Raw genomic sequence first — 22,599 nt, forward strand, 5'->3', positions numbered from 1 at the left:
ATATGTATTTTTAGAAAGGATTTTATATATCTCTGGTATAATACCATCATTACCCGGTGCTTTGTTTGATTTAAGCTTATTTATTTGTGTAATAACTTCTGTATATGAAATACCCTTGTCCAATAGTTTAATCTGTTGTTTATTGCTTTTTATTCATATTTGTGGTTATAAACTCCTTTATTTTATCTTTAGGTTCCATGTTAATATTATTATGGTTAATTTTGTGAAAGTGATTTCTAAATTCATCTAGTATTTCTGGTATACTAGAAACATTCTTCTTTTTCCTTAGAGAAAAAATTTCTTTGATATGGTTTTGTTTATTCAACCTTTTTGTTTTATTTTTAAGTCTATGTAAGTATTTGGGGCTTATTGAATAAGACAAAAACTTGTATTTCTCTAAAGTTATTTTAACTTTATGAGTTAAAATTTCTTTGTATTTCTCATTTAGTTTGTTTATTTCTTCAATAACTTTCTTGTCCATAATATTTTCTTTATTATTATGTTTATAAGAGTCTAATTTACTTTGAATATCTAACAATTCCTTATCCCAAGATTTCCTTTTATTATTATACCATCTGATACTTTGTCCATATAGATATGATTTTAAGGCATCCCAAACATAAACAATGGAGACTTCAGGAGTGTTATTTATGTCTAAAAAATGTTTTACTTTTGAAAGTATATATTCTTTATAGTCTTTTAGTTGAGTTAAGTATGCTGGTATCCTTTTGATCTGAACATTATGAGTATTTTTTATCATGAATTCAAGAACAATTGAATTATGATCAGATATAGGACATGAAATGATTTTGGAATTAATTAAATCTGTTACCATCTGGTTAGAAATAAAGACCCTATCTATTTTTGAATAAGTTTTGTATCTGTTAGAAAAAAGGTGTATGGTAATGATTTTGAATCTATCTGATTATTAATATCATTCAAATGATAAGAATTAGCAAAATCCTTTAAATGTTTTGCATTAGATGTAATTCTTCTCTTTCCTATAGTGGTAGTATCACTTTCATGTAGTATACAATTAGTCACCAGCTAAAATAATATCTCCTATAGAGAATGATATGATCTTATCAAGATGATGTTTCACTGTATTAATACCAATTCCAGGTATCCAATATACATTAATTAAAGTGTAAGTCTTCCCATTAATTTGTATTGTAACCATACAAAACATTCCTTTGTCATCCTGATAAGACTTAATGGTTTTAGGAATGGGCATACTTTTATTCCATAAAATAGCCACTCCTCTTTTTTCTGAGTGTGCTCTGAACTAACCAATACTGTATATTTGTTTGTGGCTAGTTTATCAATATCTTTTTCAAGAGATGGGTTTCTTGTAGGAAGACTAAGTTGGCCTTATGTAAATTAATGTATCTTATTAGGCTTGCCCTTTTACATGGATTATTCAATCCATTAATGTTTAAAGAAATTCCTTTTAAAGATGTCATTTGGCATTTTTAAAACTTAAGAATCTTATGATCAAAATAACAAATAACAAGATAAGTAATGTTACATCTCCTCCTTTAGGTGTACCTTTAAATATAGCTGTATTTATTGAATCTCTTATGGGATTTCGTATAGGATTCAATTTTGTTTGTAGTGACAATGAATGTACAAAATATATTGTGGATGTCAAAACTATATACAAATAACAATGAACAAGTGAAAATAATGTAAGGATTAAACCTTGCATCCAGCCTGGAGTTGTAAACTCCAACTTAGAGTAGTATTTACCACTCAAGTTAACCCCTACCCTAAGCAGCAGTACGTCAGCTACCACCTTATCAATTTAATACTAGTTATATTTAACTGAAGTTAACAGTTTTCAATTCAATTATCTAGCAAGACAAGACTACACATTTGGTAAAACAGCATCATATAAACTAAAATAAACCTTTTTTTTTTTTTAAAACTGTTCATACTACTATATACATCCATGTAATATAAAACACTTGTATTCAAATAGCATTCAAATAATCTTGATGTTAGAAATCAAGAGGAGAGAAAAATAAGTTCTAACATTCATTTAAATCAAAAACTTTGGCTAATATGATTCAGACATTACATATATTAGGATGCATCTATTTTCTGTCATGTAAATACAGTTAACAGCTTCCAAAAACCTTGAATTGCTTGTATATGAGCATTTACTCAAACTCATTATTGCCAATAGAATAAAATATTGTATTCATAGAAATTGTTATAAATCATACTTCATAGTTAAGCAGATTCTCAGAAACATTTATATACATATCTACATACACACACACACACACACACATATATATATATATATATATACATACATACATACACACATACACACACATATACACATATACATATATATATATATATATATATATATATATATATATACACATGTATACACATACACACACACACATACACATGCACATACACCACATACACATATACACACACATACACACACACACACACACACACACATACACACACACACACACACATACACATATATATATATATATATATATATATATATATGATCTCACTGAGTTGTATCTTTACTGAGCACCATCTTACATTGCTGTCCCTTCAATAAATCTGTCTGCTTTATACAAAATAATGCACAGCAAACACATTTTAGTAACCAGATTTTACAAACATGCTATACTACTGCTTTAAAATATATCACATGACAATTTCTTCCAGTATAGAGTTATAAAATTATTTATGCTTGTCAATCAGATGAATTAAATGAGTTATAGTAATGTATATGTTTGGGACATAGGTTTTTAACACATATTATTAATCTGCTATTCCTGTATCTGTGTTGTGTCAGTGTGATATCTAGGTCAAAGGTAAGACCAGCTGCTTTCAGCTTCTCTGTGAGAATTCTGAGAATTGAAGCTTTTGAAGTAGCTCATGGACACTGTGCATGAGACAGCCCACATCCCAGATTGTCTCTCTTAACATTTTGGCGGAAACTTATTAAAACTAGTGACAAACATTCATTTAGCAGTGTAAATGCATTTAAACATGACAAAACCTTCACAATGCATTCTACAGGTTATTACAGACTCTATGTAAGTGAAATCAAGCCCAAAATTATTAATAAGTAACAAAACTCAACATTTTTGTCCCAACTCAACTCCTATGCGAATCTTATTATTTACTGTGTCTATATGATCAAAAGTATTTCTATATATTAATAAAGAAAAGAAAAAGAGAGTAGAAAGTAAAAGGGTGTAAGGCAGAAATAAAAGAAAATGTAAGAGAAAGCTATAAGAAGTATATACAATAGAATATTATTTACTGTTTATATTAATAGAGTTAAGAATAAAACATATTATTTACTATTATTTAGTTCTAATTATTATTAGTTAAAGCATGACAGATTATTTACAAACAAGCATAAGCAGTGTAATCAAGAAAGTATAATTAGGTAGTGTCATTCCTGTATCTGTGATGTGTCAGTGTGATATCTAGGTCAAAGGTGAGACTAGCTGCTTTCAGCTTCTCTGTGAGAATTCTGAGAGTTGAAGCTTTTGAAGTAGCTCATGGACACTGTGCATGAGACAGCCCACATCCCAGATTGTCTCTCTTAACATTTTGGCGGAAACTTATTAAAACTAGTGACAAACATTCATTTAGCAGTGTAAATGCATCTAAACATGACAAAACCTTCACAATGCATTCTACAGGTTATTACAGACTCTATGTAAGTGAAATCAAGCCCAAAATTATTAATAAGTAACAAAACTCAACATTTTTGTCCCAACTCAACTCCTATGCAAATCTTATTATTTACTGTGTCTGTATGATCAAAAGCATTTCTATATATTAATAAAGAAAAGAAAAGAGAGTAAAAAGTAAAAGGGTGTAAGGCAGAAATAAAAAAAAATGTAAGAGAAAGCTATAAGAAGTATATACCATAGAATGTTACTTACTGTTTATATTAATAGAGTTAAAAATAAAACATATTATTTACTATTGTTTAGTTCTAATTATTATTAGTTAAAGCATGACAGATTACTTACAAACAAGCATAAGCAGTGTAATCAAGAAAGTATAATTAGGAATAGCATTTGAAGAACATATAAACTTTTAAAGGGAAAAAAATGTATCAAATTACTGACCTTATTTTTCCTCTTCAGAAAGAGAAACAAGTTAAATCACAGCTTGCCATTAAATCTCCAGATATTTTGACTAGTTATGAAACAAAACATTTCTTTGCACACAGAGAATAACTTTGATTAAATCTTTTTCAAAATATTTGTTGCTTCTTGGAAATGCAGGAACTATATTTAAAAAGATTAATAATAAAATAAAATGATGAGAGAGAAAAGAAAAAAAAAACATAGTACAAATCATTTGTTTTTTAGTCTCTTCTTCTTCTCTGAAGTCTTCCACGAAGTTTCAGTTGCCAGTCTCTTTAACGAAGGACTAGCCCATTCCATTTCTTCTATTTTTTCCAAAATCTTATTTTTTTTGATAAACAGTAAAGCAGAGTCTAAGTCATCGAAAATTTTAGGACCATCAGGAAGGAAGATTTTAAGCTTGGCAGGAAACAGAAGGTATGTTTTAAACTGTGCTTTTTAAGCTCCCTTATTAGTGGCAGAAAAACTTTTCTTTTAGCTAATACCATGGAAGAATAGTCATTGTCAAAATGCACAGTTGTTTCATTAATCTTAACAGGAGCTTTAGCCCAAGCAGATTTAAGAACCATCTCTTTATCAAAAGATGATAGAAATCTAACTATAACTGATCTAGGATAGTTTTTGTTAGAGTTAGTATTAGCTATAGATCTATGTGCTCTTTCGATACCAAAAGAGAATGCTTCTGGTAAATCTAAAGTTTTAGGGAGCCATGTTGGTAAAAAGGAAGTAATATTGTTACCTTCAATATTTTCTGGCAGTCCAAAATCCTAATGTTATTGCGCCTAGATCTATTTTCCAGGTCATCCAGCTTTGTTTGTAAATGTGTATTTTGTTTCAGCAGAAACTCAATGTTGATTTCCTCTTCTTGTATTCTATTTTCCATGTCATTCACAGCTTCTTCTATGCCTGTCATCTGGATCTTCTGTTGTTGCAGGTCCATATGTAACAAGTCTATTTGTTTTGTAGTTTTTTTCTATGAAAGTGTCTATTTTAGTATCCATTTTATCCATCTTAGCAGTAAGTTGCTGGACTATAATTATCAGAGACTGAAGTTCTTTCTTGATGCTGGAGTCTTGAGAATTTGTCTTACTGGAACTCATTTCAGACTGATAAACTGACAGGAAAATTTCCAAAGTAATTTCTGACAGGAATAGTATTAAGATTTCCTTTCTTTTTTAGATATAGTTCAAGAACTATATAAAACAAACATATTTAGAAAGAAAATTACTTCAAAAATTAATTTTTTAAGTAATTAATTCCTGTCAATGTAATGAAATTGGTGGAGCTGAAGAAATCTGCTGCTATCCTGTGTTCATCCTTGGCCACGCCCCAGCATGCAGCTTTCTGAAGTGTGTGTGTGTTTGTGTGTGTGAGGGAGAGACAGTGAGATGATGGACCACTGGCAGCAGCAGAGAAGAGGTTTACGTACCTCTTGACCTTTTAGCTCAAGAAATCTAGATTAAGCCTGAAATAATGGGGGAACAAAGGCTCAAAAATAGGAATAGATTTTATATGTTTTACTTATAAAAAATTGCAAAGTAAGTTAAATAACAGCATTTGTGTTAACTTGAATTTTCTGAAGAACATAAAGTCTGAAATTCAAATTATGTCATTATTTAGTGACTTCAATCCCCAATGACTGGCAAGAAACCACACATTTTACTAGTAGGGGACCAAAAAATAAAGCAAGCATCTAGATATTTTTTGAAAATTATATAATTGTGATGTAAAATGCTTCCTCTATCACCGTTTACATATAATACAGTGCATTGAAACATATTAGTTGGAAGAACTATATTACATCAAAACTATTTATAAAAATAATGTAGTTGTAAAAAATATATAAATAAATAAAACACAGCAATGTTACAGAGAGCCCATTCTCTATGCACAATAATGCCCTCTAGTGTGTGTGTGCTAATGTGTAATAAGTGCCCTTCCAGGGGTGTAGAGCCCCTACGCCTGCGGTGCCGGGCCTCAGAACACCCCTTGGTGGATGTTTACACATTAACACACACCCTGTAAGGCATTATTGCCTGCTCGTATGATTAGTTCTGAATGTCAGAGACTAAGTAAGGGTGTGTGGGGAGGGGGTATAAAATGATTGGTTTGAGTCTGAACATTACTCTTGAAGGCTGTTCTCTGGCCATGGTATCAAGTGTGACAAAGCATGTTTTCTGAATATGTCTGCTTTTCTCCCTTTCTCTTATTTTAGAGTGATTTTAAATGGGAATATGAAGTATTATTTATGAAATATAATAAGAGCATTTTTTTGGACAAGGCAACCATGGTATTAGATCAGAAGGGCTCTTGGCTGCATCCTTCGTTGTTTACATTTGCTTAACATCAAAAGGAAATATGCCTGTACAGTCTGCTGTTTAAGTAAATTCAGCAGTCTACCTCTCCATAATCCTTATCTCACCTCTCATCCCTTCTCTACCTGTTGCCTGTCCTCTTAAATACTTTGATGCATTCCCTGGGTGGGGACAAGACAGCTGTTAAATGACTAGCAATCAGTCCTAGAGTCTTAAGACTGCTGATAGCCACCTTCAGTGAACCTGAAGTTTGACCTTTTCCCCACTGTAGTGTGATTGTTACCTTTGTGCATTTGAGTTAGGGTATATGAAGGTTTTCCCCTACATGGGATTTGCAGGGGTCCATGCCCCTGGAATAACAAAATCTTTGTTTTAGGTCTGCTGAGAACTTTCAGTTTAACCTGCTGACAGTACTGCAATACTTGTAGTCATCAGTACTCCACCACCCATTCTGATCATCCTTTCCTTGGGTCCACAACCCTCTCTATAAGGAAATACATTCCTAGATATAGTTGGTTCCTGCAATCTGCTAGCTGTCCTTTTTCCTCCCTTTCTGCCCTGCCTTTTCAGAACAACCTCGCCTCTCCTTGACATGATTTTTGCACCCATAGCATGCCCCACCCTCTCATGTTCTGCAGTGAAAAGAACTCACGTCTCCCCTTGGTTTCTAATCCTCCATCCTGTATATCCTTATGAGGGATTTCCTCTGCATTCTTTCCAGCAGCCTGAAGCTGTTCTCCTTGTATGACCTTGCAGACTGCAGAAATTACTCAAGGAATGATCTAATGAGGACCTAGAAAATTGTATTACCTTTTTGCACTGGAGCCCTTCCAACCCCATCTTTTATTTCTTAATGTAAAAGTACAGCCCAGCATTCTGTTGGTTGCTGTCACTGTCATCTTATTTTACTCCCTGTGGTCCATTCCAGATGAAATCCTATCCCTGGATTAATTTCCTGTTCTGTTGACTTAAGTACCACTTCATTGATACTTCAAGGCACAGGTGCAACATTTTGCATTTATCTGCAATAAATCTTAATTGTCACATTTCATCCCACCTGATCAACATTTACAAATCCTTCCTTAGATTTTTTTCCCTGTTCTGCGGTGCTGCACTAACCTTGTCTTATTAAAAAAAAAGAATGGATCTTGGTATTTGTTCCCTCTGATGTATTGGAAAGTAACAGATTGAAGAGTACTGGAGCCAGGATCATCTCACAGTGCTCCACTACTCAGTTTCCTTATTCCAGATGTTCTCACCACAGCCCTTTGTGATACTATTCATTCCTATAGTTTAGTTAACCAGTTCCTTAGTCTTGATCTTACCCACAATGCCTATGGATATCATGGCAGCTGTCCTGTGTAAGACTGAGCAGAAACATTGGCAAAGTCCCGGTAGACCACATCTGCATGAAGATCTGACATAAGTAACTGAGATGTGTTCTTTTGAAAACAAAAAAAGCCCATCATAGTTAACTGGGCTTTAAACTAGTGCAATATTTCATGTGAGGATCATGCTGTTACAACTTCAATACCTGGGCCTTTGTCCTCTGCAACTTCCTTACTTAATAGAACCAACATCAAGGCCCCAGTATTGGCTTAAGTTAAAATTTAGTTTTGATCCCTGTTCATTAGGCTGGGCTTGCAGTATTGAGTCTCTCTGAAGTGCAACCTATTGGTGCTCTTTTAAGTTCACCTGTAACTCGGTCACAAAAATAGATCAGGCTTAAGTAGGTTGAATGACAAATTCTGACTGGAAAGACCCAATAGCCAGATACTACCCATGGTGTATCTGGAGAATTAATATATAATATTAATGGCTAGGCTTGTAAAAACTGTTGTGGCATTAGCCTACTAATCACCTATGAGCCTATAAGAAGCAATGTTCATTGTCCTGGAGACTTTTTCCCTAAACAGTCAGCCTTTTCCCTTAGGATTCTCTATCTTTCCTTGGCACTACTGTCAGGCTTAGTCTTGTAGTTTCCTCTGCTCTTAGTTCAGGTGTTTCACACTTGCTGCCTCTCAGTCCTGAGGCAGTTCCACAGTGAACATCTTTCAGTATCTCTTGTGTCATCCTCACAGTTCTCCACCACTCTCTCTACTTTGCTGTTCCTCTATCCATGTTGTACATTGGATGGATTAGTGCTGGAATGAAAACTTATGGAACGGTATATGCATCTTCATATGACGATGGTGCGGTGGTAGCGTTGTCACCTCACAGCAAGAGGTTCTTCGGTTTGATTCTCGGCTGGAGTGCCTTCTGTGCGGAGTCTGCATGTCCTCCCTGCATTCGTGTGGGTTTCCTCTGGGTGCTCTGGTTTCCTCCCACATTCAAAGACATGCATCTGAAGTGTTTCTTCCCAAGCCTCCACTGAAAATTGGTTACATTCCAAGTCGGATTTTCCTGGTTAACAAATGTTAAATAAATAAATAAAATCTGTGAAAATGAAGATGCAATGGTGGCAGTGATATTGATGAAGATATGATGATAAAGATGACAATAAGGACACGGCAGATGTTGTGATGACTGATAAATAGCTGATAAGGATGACAATGATGAAGGTGCAGTGAAGATAATATAATGGAAATGACAATGATGGCACTATGATGTCTATTATATTGAAAAAGATGATGCTAGTGATAAACATTTTGATGAAGGTGTGTCACTAATGAAGATGCAATGACATTTCATATGTACATGCAACAACTATGTTGTAATGACATGGATGACAGTACTGAAGATAACAAAGATGATAGCAGTGAAGGTACAGTGAATCAGATAAAGATGCAATGAAGAATTCGGAGATGGTGAATATGCAAAGAAAGTAACAGTGAAGATTAGCTAAAAATAAGTGATGATCCAATGAAGATGATGAAATGATGATACAGGGATAATGATGGAATAAAAATGGACACAAATGAAAATGCATCTTCATTGTCATTTTCATTGGCTCTTCATCATTGCATCCTCTCACAGTATTGAAGAGGCAATGAAGGTGAAGATCATTAATATTCAATGATGATGAGTATGGGATAGAGATGAGATAAAGATGCAGTGATGAGGAAATGAAAATGATGCAATGCTGATGAAGTGATAATGCAGTTGAACTGGAGATGAAAATGAAGATACATCATCTTCACCTCATCGTAATCATATATTCATCACATCATCTTCACATATTCACCAGCTTCATCTTCATCACTACTATGTTTGTCCTTTTTGTTGCATCGTCATCTTTAGCTTTACTGTCTTCATCTCCATCAACAGCATTGTTATCTTCATCTTTGTCAAAATCATAATAGACATCCTTGCATCTTCATTATCTTTATCATATCTGCATCTTCACCATTATTATTGCCATCTTCATCTGTAATGTCGTTGCATCTTCACCATCACTGCTGTTTTCATCATCATATCTTTGTTGGTCACTGCATCTTCAACATCATCTTAAGTTAACTGTCCATATCGTTGTCATCTTTGTAAACATTGTAATTGACATCATTAACTTCATCTTTGTTTTTGCCATATTCATCACCACTTCATCATATTCATTGCATTTTCATCTGCAGTCTCATTGCAGCTTCATTGCCATTGCATCTTCATCTCATCTTCACCATCATCTTCATTTTCATCTTTGTCAACATCATCATTGCTGTCATTGCATCTTCATTGCCATCTTCATCACATGGAATTATTGAAACAATTAGGCAAAAATAATGTAAGCCCCTACATTCTCTACTGGACTGGCTAGCCAACAGATTACAGGTTTTGTAAGTTGCTGGTAAATTCTCTGAATGTAAAATTGTAAGGAGTGGGGTGCCACATTAATCTGTGCTAGGCTCTTTCCTGTTTGGCATTTATTTTGCAGACATCCAAGCTGAGATGTTGAACAAGTTTTCTGATGACTGCAAGCTAGGTACTGTTATCTGCTAATCCACTGATGCTAAATAGCTCAATTAAGTGCTGTAATATCCACATACCTAGTGAACTGAAGATGGTCTAAACATAAATGAAAAAAACTACAGCATAGTAGCATTCTGGAAAAATGTTACCCACACCTCAAGTTTTAGCAGGATCATAGGAGGTTCCTAGGCTAATGGCCCTGGGGCCCTTACAAGCCAAGCGTTTAACCCCAAAAAGAAACCTCAGTCAGCGCCTGTCACCCCTGTCAATGAGGGACACAGGTGAAATCCTTGGGACAAATTTGTGGTTACTCATCCACTCATCAAGGTTGCGCTTGAAGAGGGTCAGTGAGTGCTCTGTTTGACATGTATGGGGAGTCTATTCCAGAGACGGGGCAACCTGCTGGAGAGAAACCTGTCTCCAGCAGGCTATGTTGATGTTGCATATTAGATTCAGGCCTTTTGAGCGAGTAGCGAGTGAGGAGTTAGACTTACGGATATGAAGCATCTCTAGTAGGGCAGGGTCCTAGATTGCCTTGTAGGCGAGACAGAGATCACCCCTGAGGAATCTGTGCAATACTGAGTAAAGTGGTACTGATTTGAGCCTGTCTGCATGGGACAGGTGTTGGAGGCCATGGATTCTCTTTGTGAGGAATTTCAGTGGCCTTTCCAGTTGGTGCAGATGTTTAGAGAGGTACATCCCAAACTTATATATACTCAATTATTGCTCTAATGAGGGAGGAGTATAGAGAGCTAATAACCTCCTTTTTTTCTTGATTTACTTATGAGATGAACCAAGTAAAAGGCTTTTCTGACCACTGCTGCTACATGATGGTCGAATGTGAGGTTATCAACCTGAGTGCCCAGGTCTTTTACCACAGGTTGTGTGCTTAGGGGATTGCCGTTGATGTGGCAATCAGTAGGGGTTGTGTTTTTACCAATGATATGATGATGCATTTTTTTGCATTTAGCTTGAGGCCATGACTTTGACACCAGTCATTAGTTGCTGTGAGACCCTCTTGCAGTATGTTAACATCATTTGGGGGGGGTCAATGACAGCACCCAACTTAGTCGCCCGCAAACTTAGTCAGCCATATAAGTTGTACTACTCTTCAGACAGAGGGCACATATGTAGACAACTGTTTCGACCATAGTCAGGAAATCCTTTCTGGCCCAGATAATTACCAAGGGGATATCTTCAAGAGCCAAACAAGTCATCCCACCCCTGTATTCTTCCTTTATCATTGAATACAGTGCCCCTTTGGTATGTATAAAGCTAAGCATATTGCCCAACTGGAAAGGTGACATAGATTTCTAAACAATGCAACTAAAGGTTGTGAATCCTTAGCACAACTCATCTTGTACTCAGTAGTCTACCAGCTGCACTGAGGTGATCTGTATTTAGCTTTTTGAGCCATTAAAGACCCAGTTCTATCTGACCTCTTTTTTCATAACACCAGTATCTCTACAAATACCCACACGAGACCTAAATCTACAGAAAAAAAACTCCCTTGAGGTGTAGGTTCCAAACACAGTGTATTCTCAGCCTACTGAATAATTTGCCTCTACATGTTAAACATAGTGCTACTTTGGTTGCATTTAAGGCTGGTATTGACTGAATGTGTAGACACAAATTTACACCAGGCATATTATATAATGCCTTGCTTGATTAGGGAAGTAAACAGCATGGCAAGAAATTTTAAGTCTACTTAAATGTATATATGGCTAGGCATCATACAGTCCCCTTGATTGTGTAACTGGAACTATTCCTATGTCATTATCTTCATTTTCATAGATGCACAAACTATTCCAAACATTTATATTATAGCAGTAATCCAGTCAGTGTATAACACAAACTCCATATCTTTGTATAATGATGCATCAGTGTCCTTCCACGTTCTTCTTTCTTGACTGATATACTGCACATACATATGTACATCCGCATGTTTGCACAGGACATTGGCACAGTGCTAGGGAGCTGTTGTAGGAGACAGCATTCTCATGTCGGTTTGCCTCTGTCTTTTTTTTTTTTTTTTTTAACTCTATGTTATGTTTAAATGAGGACAAGGACAAACATCTAAAAAAAGGAGCATTCTACTAAAGTCTGGACAGTTGAATGGATAAGGTTTAAACAAAGGCAGTCATATTAGCACTACTGTACCTTTTAACTGTCCAGAGTTTTGCAGAATGTCCTGATTATATTAATAATAGAAAGTCCACCCACTCGACAATAGTTTATCGACCAGACTTCTTTCTATTAAAATACACTCAGTTTACAATGGAGACTGATTGAGGCATCCAATCAGTGTGCACGATTTGGAATACTGATGACCTTTTCTTCTGTAATTTAGAATCATCAAGTCCATGTTATATGATGAGAGCATAATTTCAGCAAAATGAAATGGTAAAAAACGAGCCCTTGTGCATCATATTTAAAGCTAATTAAGTTAAGTGTCAAAACAAACTGGTTTCAGTGGTTAAACATGACTTTTACATATGTATTCCCTTTTTTGATAAACGTGACCTGGAGGCATACAACAATCTTGGAGTTGGTGTTAGATGCTGCAATCTCATTCAGCAACAGTGTTTATTCTGACATTTGAATATGTTACACTGCAGCAGCTGTTTATCACACATGCTACAGGATGATCAAAATCAAGTGTAGTCATCATTTAATTGCCAAAAATAAGAAAATACATTTATTTACTTACAAAAAAAATAAAATAGTTAAAGCTGTAGTATGAGTTTCCAAGGTAGACTTGTATGTAAAAAATTTTTCAGTCTCCTTTATCAGCTTGACCTGAGTTTGATTATAGTCGCTCGTTGTACATTATGTTGTTCTTAAGCAAGTCATTTAGCAAGGCAGAAGTTCCAGTAGCAATCCGGGAAAGAGATGTTTGTGTCCAGTGCTTTACCCAGTTATCACAGGAAAAAAAAAATATGAAGTGCTGTAAGAACGGAGTTTTGCTGTTTCATCCCGAGTGACATTTGGATCAATCATAGTATTTTGGGGTCATCTAGTGGGCGGTGATTAACACTTCTTAACTACTGTATCAACCAATTCATATTTTTAAACACCTCAGATGTGATGGGTTAACTACATTGCATAACAGGATTGTTTGTGTGCTCACAGCTCAATGAATTTAGATGGAATATTGTACATAGGTTCATAGGTTAGTACTAGGCTAAGTGCCCTTGTGGGCCATTTTAAGTCTAGCCAATTGCCCCATGTGAGAATCAAACCCTGCACCTTGTGTCTGTAAGGTAAACACCTTAACCATTATGCCAACCTCCCACCCTTGGCCTCAAACTCAATGCCAAAAGTGCATTGTCATCCCCTTTGGTAAAAACTCTGTACCCATGAACTACCACATAAACGGCAGTCTACTTAAAGCCGAATGAGTGATGGGAGACTTTGGGATGCAGGGGGACAGTAGTCTCTCCTTGGATAATCACATCACCACAGTAGTTAGGAAATCCTTCTGTGTGGCACACCTCATCACAAAAGGGTTCTCATCCAGGAAAAAAGCGGTCATTGTTGCCCTCTACTTGGCACTCATTAGACCCGTTATAGAGTACAGCGTCCCTTTTGGAATGTACCTCACAAGACATCTGCAGCAGCTGGAAAGGCCACAGAAGTTCCTCACAAAGAGGATTACTGGCCTCAAACAGATGCCCTGCATTGACTGTCTCAAAAAACTCCAGCTTTACTCTGTAGCATATCGCCTACTCTGAGGAGATCTCTGCCTAACATATAAAGCTATGTTAAACCCAGAGCTATTGGACATGCTACACCTAAAGAAATCCCAATCCCTCCGAGTTGCATGCTTTAAGGACATAAACCTTGTTACCATAATAAACAGGACATGCTGGAGGGATAGATTTCTGTCCCAGAGACTTCCTATACTCTGGAACAAGCTACCTATCTATGTCAAGCAAAGTTCTTCATTAGCACTCTTCAAGAAAAATCTTGATGAGTGGATGGGAAATTGGAAATACACCCCGGGGATCACTTCTGTGGCTCTGTTCGACAGGGGCACATGATATTAACTTTGGTGGCGTACGCCAGGGAACCTTATTGGCTAGGCTTACTTAGGCCCTTGATCCAAAAGCCTAATACCTACCTCTGAACCTATGGAAGAAAATGTACATAAACCAAACTACAGTTTAGGATTACAATAGCATCTACTTCATGAAGTGGATAAAAATCAGGTTTAGTTATCTTGAGGTGCCTTCTACTACACTTTAATGTGGCCTATATTTTTATGTCCATTGTATAACTAGCTTCTTCTGTGGCTTAGGAATGTGTTAAAATATTTGCATGCCATCCTCAGCAGAATTTCTAGGTTGCTCTATAGTAAGAAGATATGCAGTTGATCAGAGACCTTGGACGTTGTCTGCTCATGGTGCTTAGAGGAAGAGGGTCACGTGTTAAAATTCTGTACAAATGTACATCAGATGCAACAGGGATCCAACCCACAGCTTTTCAGAGGTTGTGGAACTGTTGAGAGAAAATGAGGCACAACTGATACTGTTTATTGCCACCTACACCCATCCAATATTTTTAGTTGCATAGTATACCAGGCATTTCTTTAATAATTACAACAGGGGCAAAAGCAAGACATGCACAAACATAATTTTCTTGGTAAGCCGAGATGACAAAAAAAGACTAAGACCAGCTTGTAAAAGAGTAAATGTTACAATTCCATTTAGGATGCTACAGTGAAACAGAAATTCAACTGGTATATGACTATTACTATGATAAATAATACTTGATGTAACACATGCACTAAAATAAGCATATTGTTATTGTAAGCATGAACATACTAACAAATGAAGTTGATAAGGTCCACAAATTAATAATAATAATTGGAAATAAAAAAAGCTGATGTATAAATGGTTTAAGGAATGGGCATTAGTGGAAACAGGGAGAAGGAGAGAAAGTGGATCTAAAAATGTAAGAATGAAACAATGAAGTTGAGTTAATTGGTTTGTAGTGTTTGAATTGGCAACTAATAACCACACAACCCAAAGTTGTAGCACAGAACACAATTAAAACACAACGCTGCTCCGGCACAATAAAGGCTGTCCCTTTACCCATGAACCAAACTACTGTTGTGATCACAAAGTGGACGATGTCAAACGGATATTTTAACAATGTTTAATATAAAAATAAAAAATAATAAAAGACAAAAGTAACTGATTAGCTTGCTCCTTGACGGAGACTTCTTCAGAATCCAGTTACCCTTAACAATCCATACATTATATATCACAGTATTAGTAGCCTATTGGTTAAAATTTAACAATTTCTTTAATTATACAATCAAATCATAGCAAAATTAAAGGGCTAGCTTCTATTAAAAACTCTATGCAACACTGCTTGGAACATTACATTTTGTAAAGCTGTAATAAAACAAAAAATACAGGTTCAAAAAACCATAAATAACACAGTACGCACCACCAAATGACTCAAAAATACATAAATACCTATCATTTTAAACCATAAAGCAGCAATTGATATTGTTTGTAAATAATATTTCATTGTTGTCATTACTAAAATATTCTGTGCATCTGTAAACATGTATATGAAAAAATGGAATATGAACAAATAATTGTGTAAAAAAAAAAATATATATATATAAAAATATATACATAAAGAAATATATATAAATACATATATAATATAAAAAAATAAATAAATATATACGTATATATAATGTTATTGTTAGTATTAAAAGACCTATGTATAAATAAATAATTATAAAATATCTAAATTGAATGAACTGAACAGGAAGGCTGTATAATTGATCAATAGGAATCTATATATATAACTATAAATATTAAATGTTAAAAAACTCAATGTATTTCTTCAAAATATTAAAATATTAAAAATATTTTATTAATTGTTAAAATTAGAAATAAAAAAAAACTAAACTGTTTATTTGTTTATTTATTCATTCATTAAACTTCCCTATATCGTTATTCATTCTACATTTTACATTTTTTGGGTCCATTGCCAATAATTTTAATGCCAGGGTTATGGATATGTGGTCATTTAGTCCCTTTCCACTACATGCGTCTAACCTTAATTGCCAGATCATTTCCCTATACTCTAACCTTGTCTCCCAGTCACCTCCTCTATCCATGGGCTCAATCTCCTCTAACACCCAAAATTTGAAATCTGCTTGTTTACGTACCAATGCATGGCCTGTATAATGCATTGTTGTCGTTATGTTTATTGATGTCCCTGGTATGTTCGTATATTCTATTTCTGAGGTGACGTTCAGTTTTACCTATGTAGTAACTCCAACAGGCCGTACAAAATACTAGATATACTACTCCTTTTGAGTAGCAACTATTATATCTTTTAGCTTTTAAAGTTATGTGGAGACTCAGTATTCTTATTTCTTTTAATCCAGCAATATATGAACATTGTGCACACCTACCACATTTAAAAGTACCATGTCTCTTGTTAGCTCCACTATCCATAGTTTTCCTTTTTTCAATAATATTCTTGATGTTTTTGTTCCTTCTAAAACTATATTTTATATCACATTTAAATACATCTGTTTTAGTTGCCATGTTCCTAAACATTTCCCAGGTATCATTAATACTTTTTCTCAACCATCCTACACCCTGGTAATATGTAACAGTCAAATACGGTGTAGAGCTTACTACTGATGTATTCTGGGTATTAAAGCTCTTTTTCATATTATTATTAAACCCGACCATGGTCTCCGATGAACCACCTTGTGTTAAAAGAGGGTTGTATTTGTTACCGCTCCCTAAAATTACATATTCCTTTATAGGACTAATAAAATCCATAGGATAACCTCTTTCAAAAAGCATTTTTTCTACATTATTGATTTCATTTAAAAACTCTGCATCCTCAGAAATCATTCTGGCTATCCTAATCATTTGTTCTTTTACAATATTCTTCTTAAGTTGATATGGATGGTCACTATCGAAATGTAAATAGGCATTAGAATAGTGTTCCTTTCTAAATATATTCGACCTATAGCATTTGTTCTGACTGTCTTTGCTTAATTTTACATCCAAGAAATAACTGGATACTGAAGAAGTCTCCGTCAAGGAGACGAAAGCGCTTAATCAGTTACTTTTGTCTTTTATTATTTTTTATTTTTATATTAAACATTGTTAAAATATCCGTTTGACATCGTCCACTTTGTGATTACAACAGTAGTTTGGTTCGTGGGTAAAGGGACAGCCTTTATTATGCCGGAGCAGCGTTGTGTTTTAATTGTGTTCTGTGCTACAACTTTGGGTTGTGTGGTTATTTGTTGCCAATTCATTGTTGTTCCGGATACGAGGAGTCATACCCAGCAATGGAAAATAGTGTTATGTTGAATGAATTATTAAGGGTTATACAAACCCATTCACAAACGGATATTCTTCCAACGGGTTCTACCAATGATATTCCTTGTGCACAAAGTAGCCCGAAGGACAACAGGGCTAGTCGGATGATGTCAGAAGCCCGCGACACGTTGGCGGGAGGGAGAGAGACTATGGTGGATAACGCTTGTAGGAGGAAAAACGATGGACAGAACCCTTTAATTTCTAACCATAATGGAACAAAAGACAAAATGGAACTGCACGCTATGGATACCTACAACGATATGGTCTTCAACGAGTGGTTAAATAAATCATGTGTATTCAATTCAAAGGAAAAAGAAAAACCGAAAGAGCACACGAACAGTCTTAACATACAAGGACAAATGTAAGATTTTTAAAAAGCTATTATTAAAATTTAAATCACTTACTGTAGAAAATTGGTACTTTGACAAATGTATTAAAGAAAAGATAGTACCTAAAGGTTTAAGATTGAACAAATTTCCGAAAAATGTTAATGGTGACAAAATGTTTTTTCAAAGTATTTGCGACATTCTGAATGATTGTGGGCTAGCAATGTTGAAATTACTGATGAAGCGCAACACTGATATAATGGAACAAACTAAAAAAGAAATAGTTAAGTTGTATGGTGAAATTAATACAGATCTACTGTTTTTAGTTGATGAGTACAAACATTTGTATTTTAGAGTTTTGCATGACATAGATTCTGCTACCAATATGAACATCAATAGAAAATTAAAGAAGTTTGAAAGGGACCTAAATAAATATTAAAAGGGTTGTGCATACCTTGGTGAAAGTATAGTTAAAAACTATAGGTATGATAATGCCCCGTATACCCGTTACCAGGATAGACATTATAGGAACAACAACTATAGAGGGGCAGGAAGGGACAGACACTTGGAGCAAGGGCAACCGGATTACAGTCAACATGATTATAACCAATATGTACAAGAACAATATTCCAATACAAAGGAAGATGAAAACAATGTTAGAACCAATGTCCCTTTAGGAGTGGATGAACCAAGGAGATCAGAGAGGCTGAGGAATCAAACCCAGCAAACATCATATGCACAGGTCACAATGAACAACAATATGCATACAGGGAGGGTTTACAGATAGGAGATTTAGAAACAGTTTTGTATCAGGATGTAATAGGAGATAGCAACATTGAACTAATACTGGATGCACAGGAACAATTGGATACTATTATTAATACGTATAATAATTTCAATATATTTAATTACACTGACATGTCGATTAACCAAGGTTTTTTTAACTTGTTTACAAAAAGGTTTACCTTTGTTCCTGTGAACAAACCTAGAATTGAAAATATAGTGCTGGACATCAAGTTGTTTACACGAAAATTAAATTTTAGGCATATGTATAAAGATAGATTAGTTCAAGATAAAGAGAATGTATTAACTAGACATAGTACATACAATCCGCCCTTACAACATGAAATTTTGAATTTTGAAAAGTGTGTTATCAATAAGATACGAAATGAATATAAGAATGGCAATACAATGAGAAGTAATTTGACAAAAGCTGAAGAGAAATTACTAAAAGATTTAAGTAGTAATGATTAAATTCGTGTAGACAAAGGTGGAGGGGTGGTTATTATGGATAGACGGGATTATATTAAGAGGATGAAGGACATCTTGGACAAAGAGGAACAGTATGGTTTAGTTACGAAGAATGAGATAAATATATCATATAGGAAGATTGACCTCATTCTGGAGGACAACTTGCTTACAGGAATGATAGGCATTGAACTATATAGGTTCTTAAAAGTACCAAAGCCTGTTATACCAGCTATCTTTGGTATACCAAAAATTCATAAATCATTGCACAATCCACCCAGGAGACCCATAGTGTCATCACAAGGGTCTAAAACTCAACCTTTGGCTATCTATGTGGACACTATGATAAAAGAATTTTATAAAAAATATGATCACATCTTAGTGGACTCATGGGATTTTTTGAAGAAAATTGGTGGGAGTACTTATATGGATACTATGTTGTTCATTACTATTGATGTCAAAGAACTGTTTATACCCCAAGCCATTGGCTTGGAATGGTTTGAAAAAACATTAATTGAAATGAATTTGTTAACAGCTGCTGAGTTTAGAATTGTTCTGGCGAGTATGGAATTGATTTTAAAATATAATTATGTTTACTTTGAAGGTAATTATTACCATCAAAAAGAGGGAGTGGCTATGGGCTCTGCCTGTCCTCCCATATATGCCAATATTATAATGTTCTGGGAAAGGAAATATGTGTTTAATTCAATTTATAGTCAATACATTGCTAAGTATTTTCGTTTCTTGGATGATATTTTTGTTCTTTGGAATGGGTCCTACGATAACATTGAAGAATTTATACAGTACATTAACCATACAACCACTTTTTTGCATTTTACCCATCGAATAGGCATAGAAGAAATACATTTCTTGGATGTAAAATTAGTAACCAAAAAATAACGAACGAATCCAAAACAAGTAGCGTACGGCACCAGGACCCCACCGGTCAACACAGGAATGTATCAAGAATAAATTCCAAAGTATTGCTGAACGCAATTGATAAAAAGATACTTCCTCTTTAATTCTTTGTTAACGCACTTTAATATAAAAACGTTTTCGCTTCAAAAGCATAAGAAGCTTCATCAGACAATGAAAACACCAAGCACACTCAATTTAAACATGTGGATGACATCATTTCCTTTTTATCAATTGCGTTCAGCAATACTTTGGAATTTATTCTTGATACATTCCTGTGTTGACCGGTGGGGTCCTGGTGCCGTACGCTACTTGTTTTGGATGTAAAATTAAGCAGAGACAGTCAGAACAAATGCTATAGGTCGAATATATTTAGAAAGGAACACTATTCTAATGCCTATTTACATTTCGATAGTGACCATCCATATCAACTTAAGAAGAATATTGTAAAAGGACAAATGATTTGGATGGCCAGAATGATTTCTGAGGATGCAGAGGTTTTAAATGAAATCAATAATGTAGAAAAAATGTTTTTTTGAAAGAGGTTATCCTACGGATTTTATTAGTCCTGTAAAGGAATATGTAATTTTAGGGAGAGGTAACAAATACAACCCTCTTTTAACACAAGGTGGTTCATCGGAGACCATGGTCGGGTTTAATAATAATATGAAAAAGAGCTTTAATACCCAGAATACATCAGTAGTAAGCTCTACACCGTACTTGACTGTTACATATTACCAGGGTGTAGGATGGTTGAGAAAAAGTATTAATGATACCTGGGAAATGTTTAGGAACATGGCAACTAAAACAGATGTATTTAAATGTGATATAAAATATAGTTTTAGAAAAACATCAAGAATATTATTGAAAAAAGGAAAACTATGGATAGTGGAGCTAACAAGAGACATGGTAATTTTAAATGTGGTAGGTGTGCACAATGTTCATATATTGCTGGATTAAAAGAAATAAGAATACCGAGTCTCCACATAACTTAAAAGCTAAAAGATATAATAGTTGCTACTCAAAAGGAGTAGTATATCTAGTATTTTGTAAGGCCTGTTGGAGTTACTACATAGGTAAAACTGAACGTCACCTCAGAAATAGAATATACGAACATACCAGGGACATCAATAAACATAACGACAACAGTGCATTATACAGGCATGCACTGGTATGTAAACAAGCAGATTTCAAATTTTGGGTGTTAGAGGAGATTGAGCCCATGGATAGAGGAGGTGACTGGGACACAAGGTTAGAGTATAGGGAAATGATCTGGCAATTAAGGTTAGACGCATGTAGTGGAAAGGGACTAAATGACCACATATCCATAACCCCGACATTAAAATTATTGGCAATGGACCCGAAAAAAGTAAAATGTAGAATGAATAACGATATAGGGAAGTTTAATGAATGAATAAATAAACAAATAAACAGTTTTTTATTTCTAATTTTAACAATTAATAAAATATTTTTAATATTTTAATATTTTGAAGAAATACATTGAGTTTTTTAACATTTAATATTTATAGTTATATATATATAGATTCCTATTGATCAATTATACAGCATTCCTGTTCAGTTCATTCAATTTAGATATTTTATAATTATTTATTTATACATAGGTCTTTTAATACTAACAATAACATTTTATATATATATATATATATATATATATATATATATATATATTTATTTTTTATATTATATATGTATTTATATATATTTCTTTATGTATATATTTTTACACAATTATTTGTACATATTCCATTTTTTAATATACATGTTTACAGATGCACAGAATATTTTAGTAATGACAACAATGAAATATTATTTACAAACAATATCAATTGCTGCTTTATGGTTTAAAATGATAGGTATTTTTGTATTTTTGAGTCATTTGGTAGTGCGTACTGTGTTATTTATGTTTTTTTGAACCTATATTTTTCTGTTTATTACAGTTTTATAAAGTGTAATGTTCCAAGCAGTGTTGCATAGAGATTTTAATAGAGGCTAGACCTTTAATTTTGCTATGATTTGATTGTATAATTAAAGAAATTGTTAAATTTTAACCAATAGGCTACTAATACTGTGCTAGATAATGTATGGATTGTTAAGGGTAACTGGATTCTGAAGAAGTCTCCGTCAAGGAGACGAAAGCGCTTAATCAGTTACTTTTGTCTTTTATTATTTTTTATTTTTATATTAAACATTGTTAAAATATCCGTTTGACATCGTCCACTTTGTGATTACAACAGTAGTTTGGTTCGTGGGTAAAGGGACAGCCTTTATTGTGCCGGAGCAGCATTGTTTTAATTGTGGTTTGTAGTGTTTCTTAATTGAATGATGTTGCTGAGAC

The sequence above is a fragment of the Protopterus annectens genome, chromosome 1.part2 (genome assembly GCF_019279795.1).
Source record: "Protopterus annectens isolate FY-2018-M chromosome 1.part2, PAN1.0, whole genome shotgun sequence".
NCBI classification, from domain to species: domain Eukaryota; kingdom Metazoa; phylum Chordata; order Ceratodontiformes; family Protopteridae; genus Protopterus; species Protopterus annectens.